Source organism: Giraffa tippelskirchi, chromosome 2 (genome assembly GCF_054371585.1).
Source record: "Giraffa tippelskirchi isolate mGirTip1 chromosome 2, T2T-mGirTip1v1.2.pri, whole genome shotgun sequence".
NCBI lineage: Eukaryota > Metazoa > Chordata > Mammalia > Artiodactyla > Giraffidae > Giraffa > Giraffa tippelskirchi.
In genome coordinates this window covers 148,090,896-148,110,572 of record NC_137276.1, presented here as the reverse complement: position 1 = coordinate 148,110,572, position 19,677 = coordinate 148,090,896, and the positions used below count along the sequence as shown (strand labels likewise).

The 19,677-nt window shown below is 40.6% G+C and overlaps 2 protein-coding genes across 10 annotated transcripts in view; one reads left to right on the top strand and one right to left on the bottom strand.

Moving 5' to 3' along the window:
* Positions 1-1,433, bottom strand: part of ACTL6A (actin like 6A) — a 106,503-nt gene extending 105,070 nt beyond the window's left edge. For both annotated transcript variants that reach the window (XM_081571009.1, XM_081571015.1), the window contains exon 1: positions 103-1,433. The gene's annotated coding sequence lies outside the window, so the exon portion shown is untranslated. The remainder of the gene's footprint in view (positions 1-102) is intronic.
* A 910-nt stretch (positions 1,434-2,343) lies between these two features.
* Positions 2,344-19,677, top strand: part of GNB4 (G protein subunit beta 4) — a 65,394-nt gene continuing 48,060 nt past the window's right edge. For 4 of the 8 annotated variants that reach the window (XM_081571018.1, XM_081571022.1, XM_081571019.1 and 1 more), the window contains exon 1: positions 2,344-2,480. The gene's annotated coding sequence lies outside the window, so the exon portion shown is untranslated. Of the gene's footprint in view, positions 2,481-2,888; positions 3,069-14,175; positions 17,591-19,677 lie in introns of those variants that run through there. The other 4 variants (XM_081571020.1, XM_081571025.1, XM_081571021.1 and 1 more) reach the window with 4 other exon arrangements.

Here is a 19,677-nt window from a genome sequence, read left to right as displayed (position 1 = left end):
AACACAAGAACATTGGATTTAATTATTAGAAGCAGGCAGGCTACATCATTACACAATTGTCTACACAAATCTACAGGCTTGAAGAATATTAATAATACCTACCTTTCTTTCTCTCTCTTCCTTCTCTCTCTCTTTCTTTCCTTCTCTTTCTTTCTACATGGATTATATCATCACGTGAAAGATTACTAATTGCTGGATCAGTTAGATGTATCATTGTGTTTTTAGGAAATTATTCCTGCTAAAGAAATTCTTTTCATCATCTCCACTTTCACATTTGTAATACAGGCTTGTCCTTTAACAAGTAAGTATTCTTTTCAGAGAAATGTGCAGCAGACGTGGCAAAACAGAAACATAATATTCTTGGAAGTGAACTAGTTTGGATAATAATTAAACTTTTCTTTTTTGTACTTGGACTTTATTTTCAGTAATTTCTCGGTCCACATCAAATTTTCAGGAAGGTTGAAGTGATCATTTTGTGTAACTTATTCATAAATCTTCAAATAATGGGCAGTAAAATTCTTGTAACATTTTTTTTTTTCAGGTTTTTGTGTTTAGGAGCTGTTGATTTATATTTCCCCTAATCTTTCCTGGAAGAGAATAACTCAATATTTTTCACTGGGTTTTCCTAAATACCAGCAACTTGCTTTTCAACTGATAATCTTAACCCAACCACCTCTCAAAGACCTATAATATCTCTGTTAAGTGCCAGTGCACAAGCAGGGGACAGAAAAGAATCTGAAAGAAAGTGGGCATTGGAGTCGATCCAATCTGGATTCCATATAAGTCTGTGACACTGTGCAATTCTATGTAAATAACTTAATCTCACTGAGCCGTATTTTTTTTTTTTTGATCTGTAAAACAGGGGTAGACTGCACACTGAAAAATTGGTATGAGAATTAAGTACAATCTAAGAAAGCAGGGAGCCTGGTACATAATAGGAGTTCCTTAAATAATAATTTCCCTTTGCTTCCTCTTAAACAAGACAATGATAATGCTCAGGATTTGATTAATAAAACATAAATAGTTACAGCTGCAAACTGTTCAAGTCCTAATCAACTTTTCAGACACATATATGTAGAAGATTTGGCATGTCTTCTTTTTCTTAATGGAAACAAGCACCCCACATTAAGGAAAATAAAAATCTGGTGGTGGGGGGGAACCACCTATAATTTCATCATCCTAGCACCACAGCTGCTTCCATTTTTGTCTGGCTTTTCTGCAAAACGGTCACATTTTTTCCACTGCTGCAGTCAGGGTGTGTTCATCATGAAGGTACTAAAAAATTTATTCCAGGTGATGGTGGGGAGCTGCTGAAGAAGAAATGGAAGGCTGCGGAGGTGTTAAAGTTCTCTCATGATATTGTTCGAACGTTTCTTCAGCACAGAAACTCCACAAAGAACTCCTCTGCAGTTTTCGCTACCCAGGGCTGTTTCTTTAAATTGTTTGACGTCAGAGAAGGAATGCTATAGCAACAGTCTGTCAAACTGGAATTAACTCAGAAGAAAGATGGGGGTGGGGGAGAGGAAAATTGCTCCCGGGCGGTACTGACTTCAGAGGAAGCAAACTGGGTAGATGCATTCATTTTATGACATTTTAAACATAACACAGCCCTAGAAATCTGGAAAAAGTCGGTTGCATGTGATGTTTAACTCATGCAGAGATGAGCGAATTGACAGGGTTATCTGGAAGGCCCGGTTTCATCAGCGACAGCAGTAACAATAACTTCCAAGCGTTGATCATTTATTCAGAGGCAGGCTCTGTGCAAACGTTACCTCATTAAAAAATTTCTCACCTTCATGAGATAGGTACACTAGCCCTACTTTGCCCCCGATGAAACAGTCCATGAGGGGGTACACGGTCACACAACTAGCGACGATAGAGCTGGGATCCCAAGGCAATTTTGGAAGACTCGGGGCTTCAGTTCATAGAATGTGAAACCTAAATGGGACCTTGAGGTCTCCTAAGTCAGCCCCTCTATCCAGCCCACGAGCAAGCTGAGGCCTGCGCAGTGGCAGGAAGGAAACCGGCCACACCACTTGGGCGCTCCTCAGAAGTGTGCTCCGGAGTCCAGGCGCCGCACCAAGAAAACGAAACTGCCCGTGGAATTAATGTTTTTCTTCTCTTTCTAGCAGGAAACGAGAGAAAAAATCGGAAGCAAAAGCTGCGCGCCACGCCAGCAGCTTTCGCCCCCCAACCCGGGACGCGCAAGCTCCAGGATCTGCGCGCGCCCGCGGCGCGTCCCCGCCGAGTCCGCGCGCCTCGTGCCTCGCGCCTTGCGCCTTGAGCCACGTCCCCGCCCCGGCCCCGCGCGCCGCGGAGTTGGCTGCTGGGCGGCGCGGGCCTGGGTGTGGTCGGCGGATCTCCGCGGCGCTGGTCTCCGCGGTGCACTGCGCTCTGCACGCCGGCTCCGCGCGCCAGGGGCTGCTGAGCGCCCAGCCGACCTCCGCACCCCAGTCCACGTGGACCCCAGCTCCCTCCAGGTAGGCGGCGGCCGCGCGAGCTGCGGCTCGTCGGTGCGCCCCGCGGGGGCACGAGGCGCCGCGGTTCCGCCCCGGCGGAACCCGGCCCGGGAGGCGGCGCGGGGCCGCCCGGGCGGAACCCAGCTCGGGAAGGCGGCGCGGGGTCGGTGGGGTCCCTCCTGACTCGAAGACTGGGGACTCCGGGAGGCGGACCTTGCCTGGGAGTGACGGAGCGGGTGCGCCTCGATGGCACTCCGCTGGGGTGCGGGGACCGCCGCTCGGCCGCCGCTTCGGGCACTTCCTGGGCGGCTCGGACCGCTGGCTCTGGGCAGCGAGGGGGCGGTCAGTGGTCCTTGGCCTCCAGACCCCTAGTTCCTCTCTGCGCCCGGAGGCCCCTCCGGGGCACTGGAACGCGAGCTCTTGTTTGTCACGAGAATAGCGGTTATTCAGGGCTGCCCAGAAGGGTTATTGGGTGGTGAGCGCTGGGAGAGATGAAAGTTCTCTACCGAGTGCTAAAAATGAGTCCAGTGGTTTCATGTTAGATTTATTTTGAAAAGGATGTGATGCTCAATATTTCGTGGAGCTGGGGATTAAGGATTTTGAATACTTGTAAGTTCAGTACATGATAAAATGTTTTTTCCTTTTCTCTCCGTAATCTTTTTCTGCTTCAAAACACAAATGATTGCCTTGTAGTTTTATTGCTATTTGGTAGAGGAAGATAGAATTTACCAAAGTTTAAGAACAGACTTTCATTTGTTTATAGAAGCAGTGCTTTGTTATTTTGCGTCTTTCTCTCTCTCTTCCTTTTTTCCCCCCACTCCTTCCTTTTCTCTTAGTAAAGGGTGTGGATGCTTCTTTCTCCCTCCACAAGCAAAATAGCTCCGTCTGTGGACTAGCACCCTACTGAAAAGTTTTCTTAAGACGTTTGGCATTGCATTGTTGATGCATTCTAATCATCTTAGTATTGCAAACTGAGATTGTGACCTTTAAGCTCATCTTCTAGAACAGAAATAGACCACACACCGATTATTTAAGATGAAAGAGAAGTCATTACTAGTCGGCGAGGAAAACGACGGTCTATAGGATAAAATTGTATGCTTTGAGTCTCATTGCCATTGCACATATTAAGACTCTTATGTGTGGGGCTTTGGAGTTATTACTGATTCTAGGCTCTGAAAGTTTATTGTATTTTTCAGTATTTAGTTAAAGGTCATTTAAGACTTTCCATATTACATTTTGGTTTGTAGATTAATTTGAAAGTAAAATAGAAACTTAAAATATCGCTCTATTGAGTGTCCTTAATTCTCTTGTGTGTATACGAATTTATAAAATTATAAGATTGGGTAATATTGCTTGTAATACATTTATGTTCATTTCTTTGTGAGCTGTAGGCATTCCTTAGTTTATTCTGAGTTGTTAGCAGTTAACTTGCAGAATAGTTTCTATTATTACTTTCTCCAGCTTTATTGAGATATAATTGATACAATTAACATATAACATTGTGTAAGTTTAAGATGTACAAAGTGATCATTTGATATATAAATTGCAAAATGATTATGGAAGTTAAGGTTAGTTAATACATCCATCACCTCCTGTAATTAGCTCTGTGTGTGTGTTTGTATTTGGATATTTAAGATCTGTTCTACAGCAACTTTAAAGTATGCAATGAAAGTGAAGTGAAAGTGTTAGTTGCCCACTTGTGTCTGACTCTTTGCCACCCCATGGACTGTAGCTCGCCAGGCTCCTCTGTCCATGGGATTTTCCAGGCAGGAATGCTGGAGTGGATTGTCATTTCCTTCTCCAGAGGATCTTCCTGATCCAGGAATTGAACCTGGGTCCCCCCACTGCAGGCAGATTCTTTACCGTCTGAACCACACTGTAGTCACCATGTTGTACATTAAATCCCCAGAAGGTATTCATCTTATAACTAGAGGTTTTTAACGTTTGATCAGCATCTCCCTAGAATGGTTTCTTTTAAATCATTGGCACTTTAGTATGTTAGCACTTATTTTTACACTTTTAAAAATAGATTCTGGGACATTCTGAAAATTGAGAATTGGAATTACGTGGACATTTTTTTTCCCTTACCAAATACCACCTGCATATGTGCATGATCAGTTGCGTCCAACTCTTTGTGACCCCATGGACTAAGTAGCCCACCAGGCTCCTTGTCCTTGGAATTTTCCTGGCAAGAATACTGGAGTGGATTGCCAAGACCTCCTCCAGGGGATCTTCCTGACCCAGGAATTGAACCCAAGTCTCCTGTGTTTCCTGCACTGCAGGCGGATTCTTCACTGCTGAGCTACCCAGGAAGCCCCAAATACTGCCTGAGATGGTGTGATTTCACTGATTCGTTTCAGGCATGTTATTGTAGCACTTTACCTTGTTAATCTGCATTTATTATAGGAACTACTTATTAAATATATGTTCTGGGCCAGGTGCAAGAGACACACATTCTATCCCTGGTTTGGGAAGATCCCCTGGAGGAGGAAATGGCAACCCACTCCATTATTCTTGCCTGGAAAATTCCATGGACAGAGGAGCCTGGTGAGCTACAGTCCATAGGGTCACAAAGAGTCGGACATACCTGAGTGTGCACACTCATCTGGGCCGGGTGCCATGCTGTACATTATTCTGTTTATGTCCTATGTTAACATGGTAAAAGAGACATTATCCAGTTCTACAGGTAAGAAAACTATGGCTCTGAGATGTTGATAACTTGCCAGTGGTTGGGTAGCTGTTAGGTAACTCATTTGGGATTTAAGGCCAGACCTCTCTGTGAAGTTGATGTTCTTCCCTCTGTGCCACACTGACAGCACCAGGACATGAGGAATAACCCTGTTACTCATTAGCATATTAGTAAATTTTCCAAGAGGTTCCTAGAGATGTGAGTTTATTTTTCTAGCACGATCATTATTATCTGTCAGTGCTATTATACAGATCCTCGTTTTAGTCATTCTCTTCTCACCTCTTTTCCTCTTAAATGTCTAGCTCAAGTGTGAAACTTACCTCTTGCAAGGGCAGAATTTCTCCTACTGACATTAATAGGTTGTAATTGTTTAGTTGCTAAGTTGTGTCCGACTCTTTTGTGAGACTCCTCTGTCCGTGGGATTTCCCAGGCAAAAATACTGGAGTGGGTTGCCATTTCTTTCTCTAGAGGATATTCCTGACCCAAGAATTGAACCCACGTCTCCTGCATTGGCAGATGGATTCGTTATTACTGAGCCACCAGGGAAGCCCAACATTAGTAGGTAGCATTAGCTTAATTATCCTTCTAAATAATAACCCTATTTTTATGTGAGTTTTCTAGAGCCATAGATATTAGTAATTTGGAAGGTTTCAAACAGGATGGCAGTCTATTTTGGAATATGGGAACACTTCAATGTACTTCAAATTAAACCAGAAGGAATTTTGATGGATATTTCCTTCTGTAGTTATCCTATCCCTTCTACATCTTTAATTTCAGTTTCTGTGGAATCATTTACATTATAATGCAAACATTCTGTTATGTCTTCCATCTTAAAATTCTTTCTTGATCCAGTGTTCTGTCCCATTTCTCTGTTCCACATGGAGAAAACATAGTATTTTGATATAGCAAAAATAAATAGAGAAGAGATAACTAGAAACTAATTAGTTACCTACGGGGAATGGGTAGGAACAGTAAAAGGGATGGAGGAGGGAGTGGCTATGCTCTGATTACACCTTTTTGTGTAGTTACGAGTTTTGGAAACTTTTTAATATTTTATATGTTTTTAAAAAGAAATTAACAAGGTTGGGAGGAAGAAAGACTTTCAAAATTGAATTCAGACAGCAGCAGATGAACTGACTGTACTTGAATAACAAATTCTCAGAATGAAAAAAAAAATGCAAGTAAACTTTTAACACAGAGTTTGATTATATACCTTTAACCTAAGATGAAAAGACTGACAAAAATAAAAACAAGAAATCTTGAACCAGGTATAGTAGGCTGTTATAGTGGTAGAGACATAGCAATTTTACAACTGTTCTGTGTGTATTGTAGGACTGAGCAAATGAGTAAATTCCTTGCTATGTTGGGAACTAGAATTTTCACTGTAGAAGAAGGGAGATAAAAATAGGAAATAGAAGAAGGCAGTGAAGACCTCAGCAGTGTTGGATGGGAATTAGAGTTATCCATGTGAACTTGTGATTAAAATATCCATTCATACAGACATGCATATAATTCCTAATTCTGTGTAATGAACGGGCTAGAACTAATGACACCCTAGTAGCAGTGAGCACAGCCAGTTTGCCCAGATCTCAATGGCAAATTCCAGGGCTCAGTTTGGTTCAGTCACTCAGTTGTGTCCACCTCTGTGACCCCATGGACTGCAGCATGCCAGGCTTCCCTATCCATCACCGACTCCCAGAGCTTATTCAAACTCATGTCCATAGAGTCGGTGATGCCATCCAACCATCTCGTCCTCTATCGTCCCCTTCTCCTTCCTTCAATCTTTCCCAGCATCAGGGTCTTTTCCAGTGAGTCAATTCTTTGCATCAAGTGGCCAAAGTATTGAAGTTTCAACTTCAGCATCAGTCCTTCCAATGAATATTCAGGACTGATTTCCTTTAGGATGGACTGGTTGGATCTCTTTGCAGTCCAAGGGACTCACAAGAGTCTTCTCCAACACCACAGTTCAAAAGCATGAATTCTTCAGTGCTCAGCTTTGTTTATAGTCAACTCTCACATCCATATATGACTACTGGAAAAACCATAGCTTTGACTAGACAGACCTTTGTTGGCAAAATAATGGCTCTGCTTTTTAATATGCTGTTGAGGTTGATCATAGCTTTTCTTCCAAGGAGCAGGTGTCATTTAATTTCATGGCTGCAATCACCATCTGCAGTGATTTTGGAGCCCAAGAAAATAAAGTCTCTCACTATTTCCATTGTTTTCCCATCTGTTTGCCTTGAGTGATGGGACTGGATGCCATGATCTTAGTTTTCTGAATGCTAAGTTTTAAGCCAACTTTTTCACTCTCCTCTTCCACTTTCATCAAGAGGCTCTTTAGTTCTTCGCTTTCTGCCATAAGGGTGGTGTCATCTGCATATCTGAGGTTATTCATACTTCTCCCTGCAATCTTAATTCCAGCTTGTGCGTCATCCAGCCTGGCATTTCACATGATGTACTCTGCATATAAGTTAAATAAGCAGGGTGACAATATACTAATATATTATTATATACTAATATAGTATTACTAGTGTGTGAGATGAGTGCAATTGTGTGGTAGTTTGAGCATTCTTTGGCATTGCCTTTCTTTGGGATTGGAATGAAAACAGACCTTTTCCAGTCCTGTGGCCACTAGTGAGTTTTCCAAATTTGCTGGCATATGGAGTGCAGCACTTTCACAACATCATCTTTTAGGAATTTAAATAGTTCAGCTGAAATTCCATCACCTCCACTACCTTTGTTTCTAGTGATGCTTCCTAAGGCCCACTTGACTTTGCATTCCAGGATATCGGGTCCAAGGTGAGTGATCATACCATTGTGGTTATCTGGGTCATGAAGATCTTTTTTGTACAGTTCTTCTGTGTATTCTTGCCACCTCTTCTTAATATCTTCTGCTTCTGTTAGGTCCATACCATTTCTGTCCTGTATTGTGCCCATCTTTGCATGAAATATTCCCTTGTTACCTCTGTTTTTGTTGAAGAGATCTCTAGTCTTTCCCTTTCTATTGTTTTCCTCTATTTCTTTGCACTGATCACTGAGGAGGGCTTTCTTATCTCTCCTTGCTATTCTTTGGAACTCTGCATTCAAATGGGTATACCTTTCCTTTTCTCCTTTGCCTTTTGCGTCTTTTCTTTCTCAGCTCTTTGTAAGGCTTCCTCAGACAACCACTTTGCCTTTTTGCATTTCTTATTCTTGGGGATGGTCTTGATCACTGCCTCCTGTACAGGGTCACGGACCTCTGTCCATAGTTCTTCAGGCACTCTGTCTATCAGATCTAATCCCTTAAATCTATTTGTCACTTCCACTGTACAATCTTAAGGGATCTGATTTAGGTCATACCTGAATGGTCTAGTGGTTTTCCCTACTTTCTTCAATTTAAGTCTGAGTTTTGCAGAAAGGAGTTCATGATCTGAGCCATAGTCAGCTCCTTGTCTTGTTTTGGCTGACTGTATAAAGCTTCTCCATCTTTGACTGCAAAGAATATAATCAATCTGAATTTGGTGTTGACCATCTGGTGATGTCCAAGTGTAGACTCTTCTCTTGTGTTGCTGGAAGAAGGTGTTTGCTATGACTAGTGCATTGGAAAAACTCTGTTAGCCTTTGACCTGATTCGTTTTGTACTCCAAGGCCAAGTTTGCCTGTTACTCCAGGTATTTCTTGACTTCCTACTTTTGCATTGTAGTCCCCTATAATGAAGAACATCTCTTTTGGGTGTTAGTTCTAGAAGGGCTTGTAGGTCTTCATAGAACCGTTCAACTTCAGCTTCTTCAGCATTACTGGTTGGGGCATAGACTTGGATTACTGTGGTATTGAATGGTTTGCCTTGGAAACGAACAGAGATCATTTTGTCATTTTTGAGATTGCATCCAAGTCCTGCATTTCAGACTCTTTTGTTGACTATATGGCAACTCCATTTCTTCTGAGGGATTCTTGCCCACAGTAGGAGATATAATGGTCATCTGAGTTAAATTCACCCATTCCAGTCCATTTTAGTTCACTGATTCCTGTAATGTCAATATTCACTCTTGCCATCTCCTGTTTGACCACTTCCAGTTTGCCTTGATTCATGGACCTACCATTCCAGGTTCCTATGCAATATTGCTCTTTGCAGCATCAGACTTTACTTCCAGTTCCAGGGCTGGAGAAGGGAAAATACAAGATGAGGATAGAACACAAAGTAAAGAAGGGTTTTTTTAAAAAACGGGGGGCATGTCAAATCTGAGAGAATTTGGGCATCAAAATGAATAATAGCAGTAATGGATTGTAACTGATTGAATACAATCAGAATCCACAAGTCCATAATAAATAAATAAGAAAAAGGGGAAAACTCTTCCTGGTAGATGGCCAATAAAAACTGTAGAAGGAACAATAGTTAGAAAAGTCACTAGTTTGCAACTATCATGGTAATACTGAGTCAGGTAAATGTTACTAATGGAGGAAGTTGGATGGGAGAAAGGATATTACTACAGTTTCCAGTGGTCTCGCTTGAGATTAATGACCAAGAGGGATACAGTAACTTCACAGTGGAGAAGTCTGTCATCGCCTCAACCATGTGGTCAAAATTAATATCACCAGTAGTGGGAAAAACATGTTCTTCTTGACACACTTGAACTAGGGCATGTCATTACTTTCCTGTGGTATTTCTGAAATGCATAACCAAAATCTAATCACAAGGAATCAATTGAGGGACCTTAATTGAGGATTGTTCTACTACGTAACTGGCTTGTACTCTTCCAACATGCTAATGTTGTGAAAGACAAAGAAAGGCAAGGGAATAGTTTCAGATTAAAGAAAGTTCAAGAGACCTGCAAAGTAAATTCAGTGCGGAATCCTGGATTGGATCTTGAATTGGAAAATCCACTTGAAGAACATGATTGGGTTGTTGGCAAAATTTGCATATGTACTGAATATTAAATAATAGGATATCAATGTTAAATTTCCTGAATTTGTTCATTGTACTGTAGTTATAGGGCTTCTCAGGTGGTGCTAGTAGTAAGGACCCCGCCTGCCAGTGCAGGAGACATAAGTGATATGAGTTCAATCCCTGGGTTGGGAAGATCCCCTGGAGGGGGGCATGGCAACCCACTCCAGTATTCTTGCCTGGAGAGTCCCATGGACAGAGGAGCCTGGCGGGCCACAGTCCATAGGGTCATGAAGAGTTGGACACAACTGAAGTGACTTAGCACAGCACAGCACTGTATTTACATTGGAAAATGCCCTTGTTCTTGGAAGATACACAGTGAATTATTTAGGAGTAAAGGGTCAAAATACCTTCAGTTTACTCTCAAATGAATAAGCAATAATGATTGTTACATATACAGAGAGCGATAAAGCAAATGTGGCAAGTGTTAACAGTTGGTAAATCTAGGTGAATGGAATAAGAGTGTTCACTATGGTAGGTGGTGGTTTAGTCACAAAGTCATGTCTGACTCTTTGTGACGCCATGGGCTGTAATCCACCAGTCTCCTCTGTCCATGGGATTCTCTGAACAAGAATACTAGAGTGGGTTGCCATTTCCTCCTCCAGATGATCTTCCCGATCCAGGGATCGAACCTGAGTTTCCTGCATTGCAGATGGATTCTTTACAGAGTGAGCCACCAAAATTTTTCAACTTTAAGTTTGAAATTTCAAAAACAGGCAAGTTGAAACTTCAAAAACTAATAAAGCTACTTTGTGTTCAAAAATTTTTTTCAAAGATTTCATTTTGCCTGTGTCTGCTTCTCAACTCCTCACTTCCCATTTTCTTCTGAACCTACTCCAGAGACTGTATCTTTCCTATGCCCCAGAACCATTCTTCTCAATGTCATCAGGGATGGCAGTCTTGCCATATTAGATCTCTCAACCACATTTGACAACTCCTTCCTTATGGAAACATTCTTTCCCTTGACTTCTGGGGCACTAATTCTGATTTTCATCTGGCTTCACTGGCTATGACTTGTAATTCTTTTCCAGCTCAGTTAATGGTATCACTGTCCACCCAGATGCTCAAGTTTAAAACTCCTAAGAGTAGTCCTAATTCACTCATCCTATATTTATTCCTCCATTAGCAAGTATTATGGGCTCTATCCTAAAGAAAATCAACCCTGAATATTCATTGAAAGGACTGATGTGGAAGCTCCAATACACTGGCCACTTGATGCAAAGAGCTGACTCATTGGAAAAGACCCTGATGCTGGAAAAGATCGAAGGCAGGAGGAGAAGGGGATGACAGAGAACAAGATGGTTGGATGGCATCACTGACTCAATGGACATGAGTTTGAGCAAACTCTGGAAGATAGTGAAGGACAGGAGAGCCTGGCGTGCTGCAGTCCATGGGGTCGCAGAGTCAGACATGACTTAGCAACTGAACAGTGGCCTCTAACTTAAAAATTATTCCAGATTTGTCTTATTTTTTAATCACTTCCACTACCACTACCCTTGTGTCAAACCATCGTCTTTCCTGGCCCAGACGACTGTAGTAGCACCTGACTGGTCTCAGCTTCCAGTCTGTGTGTCTCCTGGCAACCAGCATGAACTTTAAAAGGTGTGAGTCAAATTAGATTCTGTCTCCCAGTTATCAAAACCCATGTTAGATAAAATATGAAGATTTTATTATGGTCTAGAGGCCCGTGTATCACATAGTTGGCTTCTGCCCACCTCTGTTACAGCTTCTGCTTTGTTCACTCCTCTCCAGTCTTCACCCCTGTCTTCTGTTGATTCAGCTTGCCAGGTTAGTTTCTACCTCAGGGGCTTTGCATTTTACTGTTTCTTGTGCTTGGAGTGCTCTTCCCCTTTTAAGGCATGGCTCATTCACTCATTTCATTCAGGTCTTTAACATAGATTAAATTATTTAAAAATACCCTTCCTGCTCATCCTGTAACTTATTTTTTTTCCCCCTGCACAGTGCTTTACTTGAAATTGTTATTTATTCACATGCTTTATTATCCTCTCCTAGATGTATGTAGAATAAAGCTCCATGACCACAGTAAACTTCGTTTTGTTTACGGCTGAATCCCTGGAGCCTGGAATGTGCCCTGCATGTGGTTGGATATTTGTTGAATGAATGAATAAATGCATTAATATTGCCAACTTTCTGGCTGTATTTTATTTAATGTTTTTGCAATTGAAGAAGACTGTCTCAGAGAACATTAGTGCTGTTTAAAGTTTTTTGGTGGCACCGCTCAAGATTCTCTGGAAGCGAACAAGTTTTCAGCTTTGTATTTCACGACTTCATCTTTCGTCTGCCCTCTGGTGGAGGGAATACTAATAAGCAAGAGATCAGTACAACAGGTCAGTAGGAAGAAGTAAAAGTGGACCAACCTTGATTACAAGCTGGACAATTAATTTTTAAACTAAAGATTTGAAAATTTTAATTTTAAGTAAGCCTAAAACTTAATAAGATTGGAAAGACTGAAAAGAAAATAGGCAGTAGTTAAAGAAATATCTGGCTTAGAATGAAAAATAAAACTAGCTCCAAAATGGTTTGATATAATTTCTGCTTAAATATACTTCCTCTCTTAAAATATTTTTTAACATTTTTCCATCTTTAGTTCGAAGACATCTTTTTCTCAACTGTGCTAATAATTTCAGCTAACCTTTGTAAACTTTTCCAATTGTCAGTTAACATATGCTAGAGGAAAAGCCAGAGGAAAAGGTGCAGGTACCAAAGACTTTCCTTTGGTGTAATAGTTACGAACAAAAAAATGCTTGGTAAGTTCACAGCTTGTGTTCCTCAGTTTGCGTTATGGGGACCCTTTTCTAGAATTGCTGAGAATTTTATCTTACTTAATTTGTTTTGAAGTGGAAATTACATTAAAAGAGTTCAACACTTGGGTACTGCTGACTTCCTAAAATAATATGAAGTTTCTGTTAATGTCCATAGTTAATATTAAAGGCAGTATACAGCTTAACATTTTTTTCCCAGTTTTGCCTTTGGCTGGCCAGTTGATTTATATTTATAATTTTGGGTTATAGGAACAGTTGGATAATGACTGTCTTTAAACATTCATTCTTTTTCTTTTTTAAAATCTTTGTTGCTGCACAAGCTTTTCTCTAGTTTGCAGTGAGTGGGGGCTACTCTCTGGTTGTGGTGTGAAGGCTTCTCATTGCGGTGGCTTCTCTTGTGGAGCATGGGCTCCAGGGCTCCAGGGCATCAGTAGTTGCAGCTCCTGGGCTGTAGAACAGAACAGAGGCTCAGTAGTGATGCAGGGGCTTAGTTGCTTCTCAGCATGTGGGATTTTCCTGGACCAGGGATGGAACCTGTGTCTCCTGTATTGGCAGGTGGGTTCTTTACCACTGAGCCATGAGGGAAGCCCTAAACATTGATTCTTACTTTTCAAAAATGCCATGTTTTTAGAAGTTTTACTCTTTTCTTCTTCTTCATCTAACTTTTAATACATTTTTAGCTATAGAGAAATAGAATCTGTACCGTAAAGTGCATACACTACTTTGGGAGGGACAAAGATGAGGACAGTGGTCCCCATGCCCAAAGAACTAAAAACCTCTGGGCTTTTCCAAAGGAATTTTTGGTATTTTTTGTTATGATGACTTTGACCAATGGCTTGACTCAGTTTTTTTCTCCTTCAGTTTTTATGAGTTCCCCACCTAAACACCTTTACTCAGGAACTGTTTAAAATACAAAAATTGGGCATTAATTTCTTGGTTTGTGAAATTAAAAACCCAGTAATGCAACTAAAGCTGAATGAGGCTTTGTTTGTCCAACTGGCTTGTGACATAGATTATACATTGTATTTAGGATAATTAACATGGCTTATGGTGACCAGTTTTTATAAGAAAATGATTTTGGAACATTTTTTACTTTCTGGGCTTCTTTAAATTAAATTATGCATTCAAATGGAAAAATGGTAGATAGCTGATTACTTAAGGAAGTTGAAATTTGTCAACAAGGGATCTTCATTATGTGCACTGCTTACTAAATGAGCCTCTAGGGGAGCTGTTAGGAGGGAAAAAACTTTTTTAAAAAATTTGTTTATTTTTTGATTGAAGGATAATTGCTTTACAGACGGGAATAAACTTTTTGAAAAATGTAGTCTCCTTGTCATTTGGTGTAAAAAAGCAAAAGCAGTTGGTATTTTAAAAGTTTTAAACTTAGATGTTAGTTTTCATGGTTATGTGTTAACCTTTACCTATGGGAATTAAACTTCATCAACAAAGGATTTCATTATGTTTATTAATAGTTAATGTGCCACAAGGGAAGATTTGGGGGAGGGAATAACTTTAAAAACACACATGCAAAGACTTCTCCATGCCTTAAGATACAAGAAAGGAGAGAAATGTTTGTATGTAAATTCCCCCCATGGTGTAACTAATCTTTTCAAGAGGGAGCATCTTTATGTATTTCTGGGGATGATAGGCAGATTATGATGAGATGGTGAAGCATTAGGAACAATGTATGTTTCCTTAATGCTGCTGAAGAGCAGTATTGGTATGTGTGATGGTAAGTGTGGCAGGATGAAAACCTCCATAGGACAACAGAGAAGTAGAATAAAACTGAGTGTGGCTACGATGTAAATGTGACTAAGAGCAGAATATAGTGTTCAAGGCACTTGGTGGAGATAAACCCTCTATTGACTGATGGATTTTGAAGACATTTTGTTGTTTAGTCACCAAGTCATGTTGGACTCTGTTACAACCCCATAGATTGTAGCCCGCCAGGCTCCTCTGCCCATGGGACTTTCTCAGGCAAGAATACTAAAGTGGGTTGCGATGTCCTTCTCCAAAGGATCTTCCTGACCCAGGGATCGAACCTGTGTCTCCTGCCTCGGCAAGCAGATTCTTTACCACTGAGCCAAAAAAAGCCTTTGAGGATGTTACTTGGGATGGGGAACTGGGAGTGGAGTGGAGTTCCAAATAAGCTAGTGTAGGTTATTAATTAGCTGTTGGTCTAAACCCAGGACAGCAATCATATGACATTTTGGTGAAGTAGGACCCTGAAGTAGCATTGGTAACCAATATCATATAAGTATACTTGCCGTTTTTTTGTTTGTTTGTTTGACCGTGCTGTGTGGTTTGTAGGATCTTAGTTCCCCAACCAGGGATCGAACGTGTGCCCCCTGCAGTGGAGGTGTGCAGAGTCTTAACCAATGGACCACCAGGGAAGTCCCACACTTGCTTCTTAATTAGTAAAACTTCAGTGTTTTATCTCATGGGTAGGCATAATAGTTTTGCATACATCCATGCTCAGTCACTTCAGTCGTGTCCAACTCTTTGCAGCCCAGTGGACTGTAGCCCACCAGGCTCCTCTGTCCATGGGATTCTCCAGGCAAGAATACTGGAGTGAGTTGCCATGCCCTCCTCCAGGGGACCTTCCCAACCCAGGAATCCAACCAGCAGCTCCTGCAGCTCCTGCAGTGCAGGCAGATTCTTTACCGCTGAGCCATTGGGGAATGAAATCTGCACTGGAAGAAAGATACTAAGTGCTATACTCATATTTCTACTACTTATTGGTAACGTTTAAGATATTTTATGTTTATAACTCTGAACATATGGAATTGTAGCTACCTATCTACGAATATGTTAATTAAACAAGTCACATTTTGTGCTCTCCAGCCAACTCAGCAAATGAGCTCGATCATGATTGATGTGTGTTAGGCACTCATAAATATTTGTTGGATGAAATTCTGATCAGTTGTTGTATTTCCATCCCTTAGTGGTAAGATTAATTAAAATTTCTTTTATATATAACCAAGAGTAATATGTAACCAAATCTGGTAAATTGAAGGTCTTGTTTCTGGTAAAACAAAAGCAAGTTATGTGACTTAAAGGGTGTAAGACTTTGTGAGTTAGTGCTACAGAGATGAACCATGCATGATCCTATTCAGAAAACCCAAGAGGTGATAACACTTGAGTGAAGTTATATGAGAAAAGACAGGCTGACAAGGTTATGATCTGTAATTTACATAATCATAATTTATTTTCCTAATGTTTGGTTCACAAAGCCTTAAAAACACTAAAACTAGAGGAGTCTCAACCTAGAGAAAATAGTTTGAGGACTAGAAAGGAGATGCCCTACTAATTTACATCACTGACAGTGAATTTACAGAACTAGTTACTTTAAGAGGTTGTTGTTGTTTGTTATTTAGTCCCTAAGTTGTGTCTGACTCTTTCCAACCCCACAGACTGTTGACCACCGGGCTCCTCTGTCCATGGGATTTCCCAGGCAAGAATACTGGAGTCAGTGCCATTTCTTTCTCCAGGGACCTTCCTCACCCAGGGATTGAACCCATATCTCCTGCACTGGCAGATGGATTCTTTACATCTGAGCCACCAGGGAAGTCCAGTAGAGCTAAAAATACAAGCATACTGAAAATGGTTTCAGACTGTATTGCATTAAGTTTAAGGGAAATCCTTAGTGTTTTGAGTCCAGTCACATTCTCATGAAACATTTGTTTTTGGTGACATAACACTCTAATTATGTGCCTTGTGGCACTTAACATCCTAATATAATTATTCTTAACTTTGTTGTGAGAAGGTGAATTTTTCTGATTGGGGTTACTATGTCTGGTGCAGAGTAGATGTTTAATAACATGTTTGTTGAGTGGAAGAATAAATCACATAATGGTTTGAATTGACAATAGTTGGAATAATCTCATTTATTATATCTATAGTCCTCTATACTTAGGACTACAGATAAGAATATAAAAAGCAGGAAGAAAATTCTTTTTTTGAAAGCCTTCCCAAAAAGTTAACTGGAAAGAAGCTATACCTATTTATTTAAAACTTCCATTGTGTCTTTATATATGTATGTAGAAATTTAAAAAGGATACCCTGAAAGAATAGAAACATCCACTCTATATTTATTAATATAACATGTACTGTGCATCAGGTTTTCACGTAATACCCACTATTATGGTAATTTTGATTTTTGTTAGCTTTGCCTCAAGACTTCTTCCTCTTCTTTACTATTTCCTTGATTAAGGTTAATTTTTTAATTAAAATTTTAATATAATTTTAGTTTAAAAATTAAACTTAAAGAACTTAGGATTAAATCCTCAGCTTTTATAAACGACAAATAGGCTAAGACATTGCATATGTCACACACATTTTATTTATAACACAGATATAAAAAATATGTAGGAATGAAACAAAAATCCATTTGCTTGTAATTCCATGAATTTCTATTCCCTTTAAACATTTTTATGCATGACATTTTATGGGGTCTTGGAATTTACCATCTCAGTTTAGGTTTCTGCAATGATGATGTAGCCCATTCGATGGTAGAGCCACAAATTGTGATCCAAAGGGTTCACCCCAACTGAATCTGTTTGTGACACTTGGATAAGGAACTTGGTTTCTTGGTTTCTTTCTCCAGGCAAGAATGCTGGAGTGGATAGCCATTCCCTTCTCCAGGGGATTTTCCTGACCAGGGATTGAACCCTGGTCTCCCACATTGTGGGCAGATTCTTCACCGTCCGAACCACCAGGGAAGCCTCATTAAAAAGAGGTAATGGCTGCCCCCCAAAAAAGAGAAAATCAAGATTTTGCCAGATGGATAGTTTCCCTTGAGGAAAAGGAAGATAACACCTGAAATACATCAAGGAATTGTTAATAATTTCTTTGTAAAAAATATTTTAAGTTGAGAGTGTTGAAATAGGAAATTTATAGAGAAACTTCTCTTCTGTTTCCCTTCTATTGCCTCTTTTCTCATTCTCAAGTTGTCCTTCAGAAAAACAAAAATTAAAACATTTTCATGTTTCAAATATGGAAAATAGTTTTGCTCTATTTTAAAACCAACTGGAAGGGGAATGATTTCTTTATTTATGTATTCCATCTAATATCTTTATTTTTTTTAAGTATTTAGATGTTTTGCTTAACCAGCAAGATAATATAAATCTCAGATAGTGTTTTTAGGAACTTCTTCATGCATGAACGCACATCCTTGAACTTTCCTCCAATCCAATGGTTTTAGACAATAGTTTAGACCTGTGGTTCTCAGATTCCAAGAGGCATCAGAATCACCTGAAGTGCTTGTTAATTGCTGGGCTCCACCCTCAAAGTCTCTGGTTCTTTAGGCCTAGCAAAGGGCCCACAAGTTTGCATTTCTGACAAGTTCCTCAGTAATGCTGATGCTGCTGGTCCTCACCTTTTGAGAACCAGTAATTAGGCTATTGGGTTAAATCAGTGGCTGTCAACCGTGTTTCTTTCCTTACACACCTAATGGATAGAACATTACTTAAAATCTGAAATGCCCCAATCTAGTAGTGACAGTATTGGAGTGGGATGGGCAAGGTACTGTTGGAGAGGCAGGTACTGAGATCTTCAGGAGGTGGGTGTAGTTAGAGGTAGCCCTTTCAAGGACTGAATGTTTTCTCTCCTCTCCTCTCCCTCTTTGAATCTCTTTCCCTCCTCCATGCCTATTAGAGAGTCCTGGTCTGTAAGTAAGAGTGCAGATGGGGTAGGAGTAGGGTAGGTTCTCTCCCAGTAAACTTCCAGCCTCTGGAGTCAGTGAGGAAGCAGTGGTGCTTTTCATGGAGTCGAGGAGACAAAGAAGAGGTGACATTGCAGGAGAATTGAGATGCTGAGGCCTTGAACAGAATTCTTTCTCGTGATAATTTTATTTTCCTTTTTTTAAAAAAGTATTATTATATCTATTGACCCATCAACAGATGTGAATATGAACCTGAGTCGTGTTTACAATTATAGAAGCTTAAAGTGAAGTAAAGTTTCTCAGTCATGTCTGACTCTTTGTGATCCCATGGACTGTAGCCTACCAGGCTCCTCTGTCCATGGAATTTTCCCGGCAAGAGTACTGGAGTGGGTTGCCATTTCCTTCTCCAGGGGGTCTTCCTGACCAAGGGATTGAACCCAGGTCTTCCTCATCTGTAAAATATGATATTAGCAGTTACCTTCTGAGGCTGATTTGAGGTTGTTAAACGAGTTACTGTGAAGAGTTGTGAACAGTGCATGACACATGGCAAGCACTCGGTAAATGTCATCTCTTGGTTGGCTAAATACTAAGGATCTTTTAAGTTCAGGCGTCATCCAGGTAATCTTCCTCCTATGTATTATTATACGTCAAAAATCTCTGTATCAGCTCACATGGTCTGTGTGCCACGAGATTTGAGAATCATGAATCTAAATGGGGTAGCTTGGCTTTTATAATGAGAAGGTGAAGGCTCAGAATCAGAATTTGGCTGCTTATACTCAAGAAGTTGATTTATGTTACTAGCCACATGTCTCTCTCTCTCTGTCTCTGTCTGTCTGTCTGTCTGTCTCGTAGCCACCAATTTTGTAAGAAATTATTTGTTACACTGGAGTGGATTTGCTGTAACTTAAAATGAGACAGTATGCCAGTAAATTTGGAAAACTCAGCAGTGGCCACAGGACTGGAAAAGGTCAGTGTTCATTCCAGTCCTAAAGAAAGGCAATGCCAAAGAATGCTCAAACTACCGCACAATTGCACTCATCTCACACACTAGCAAAGTAATGCTCAAAATTCTGCAAGCCAGGCTTCAACAGTACGTGAACCGTGGACTTCCAGATGTTCAAGCTGGATTTAGAAAAGGCAGAGGAACCAGAGATCAAATTGCC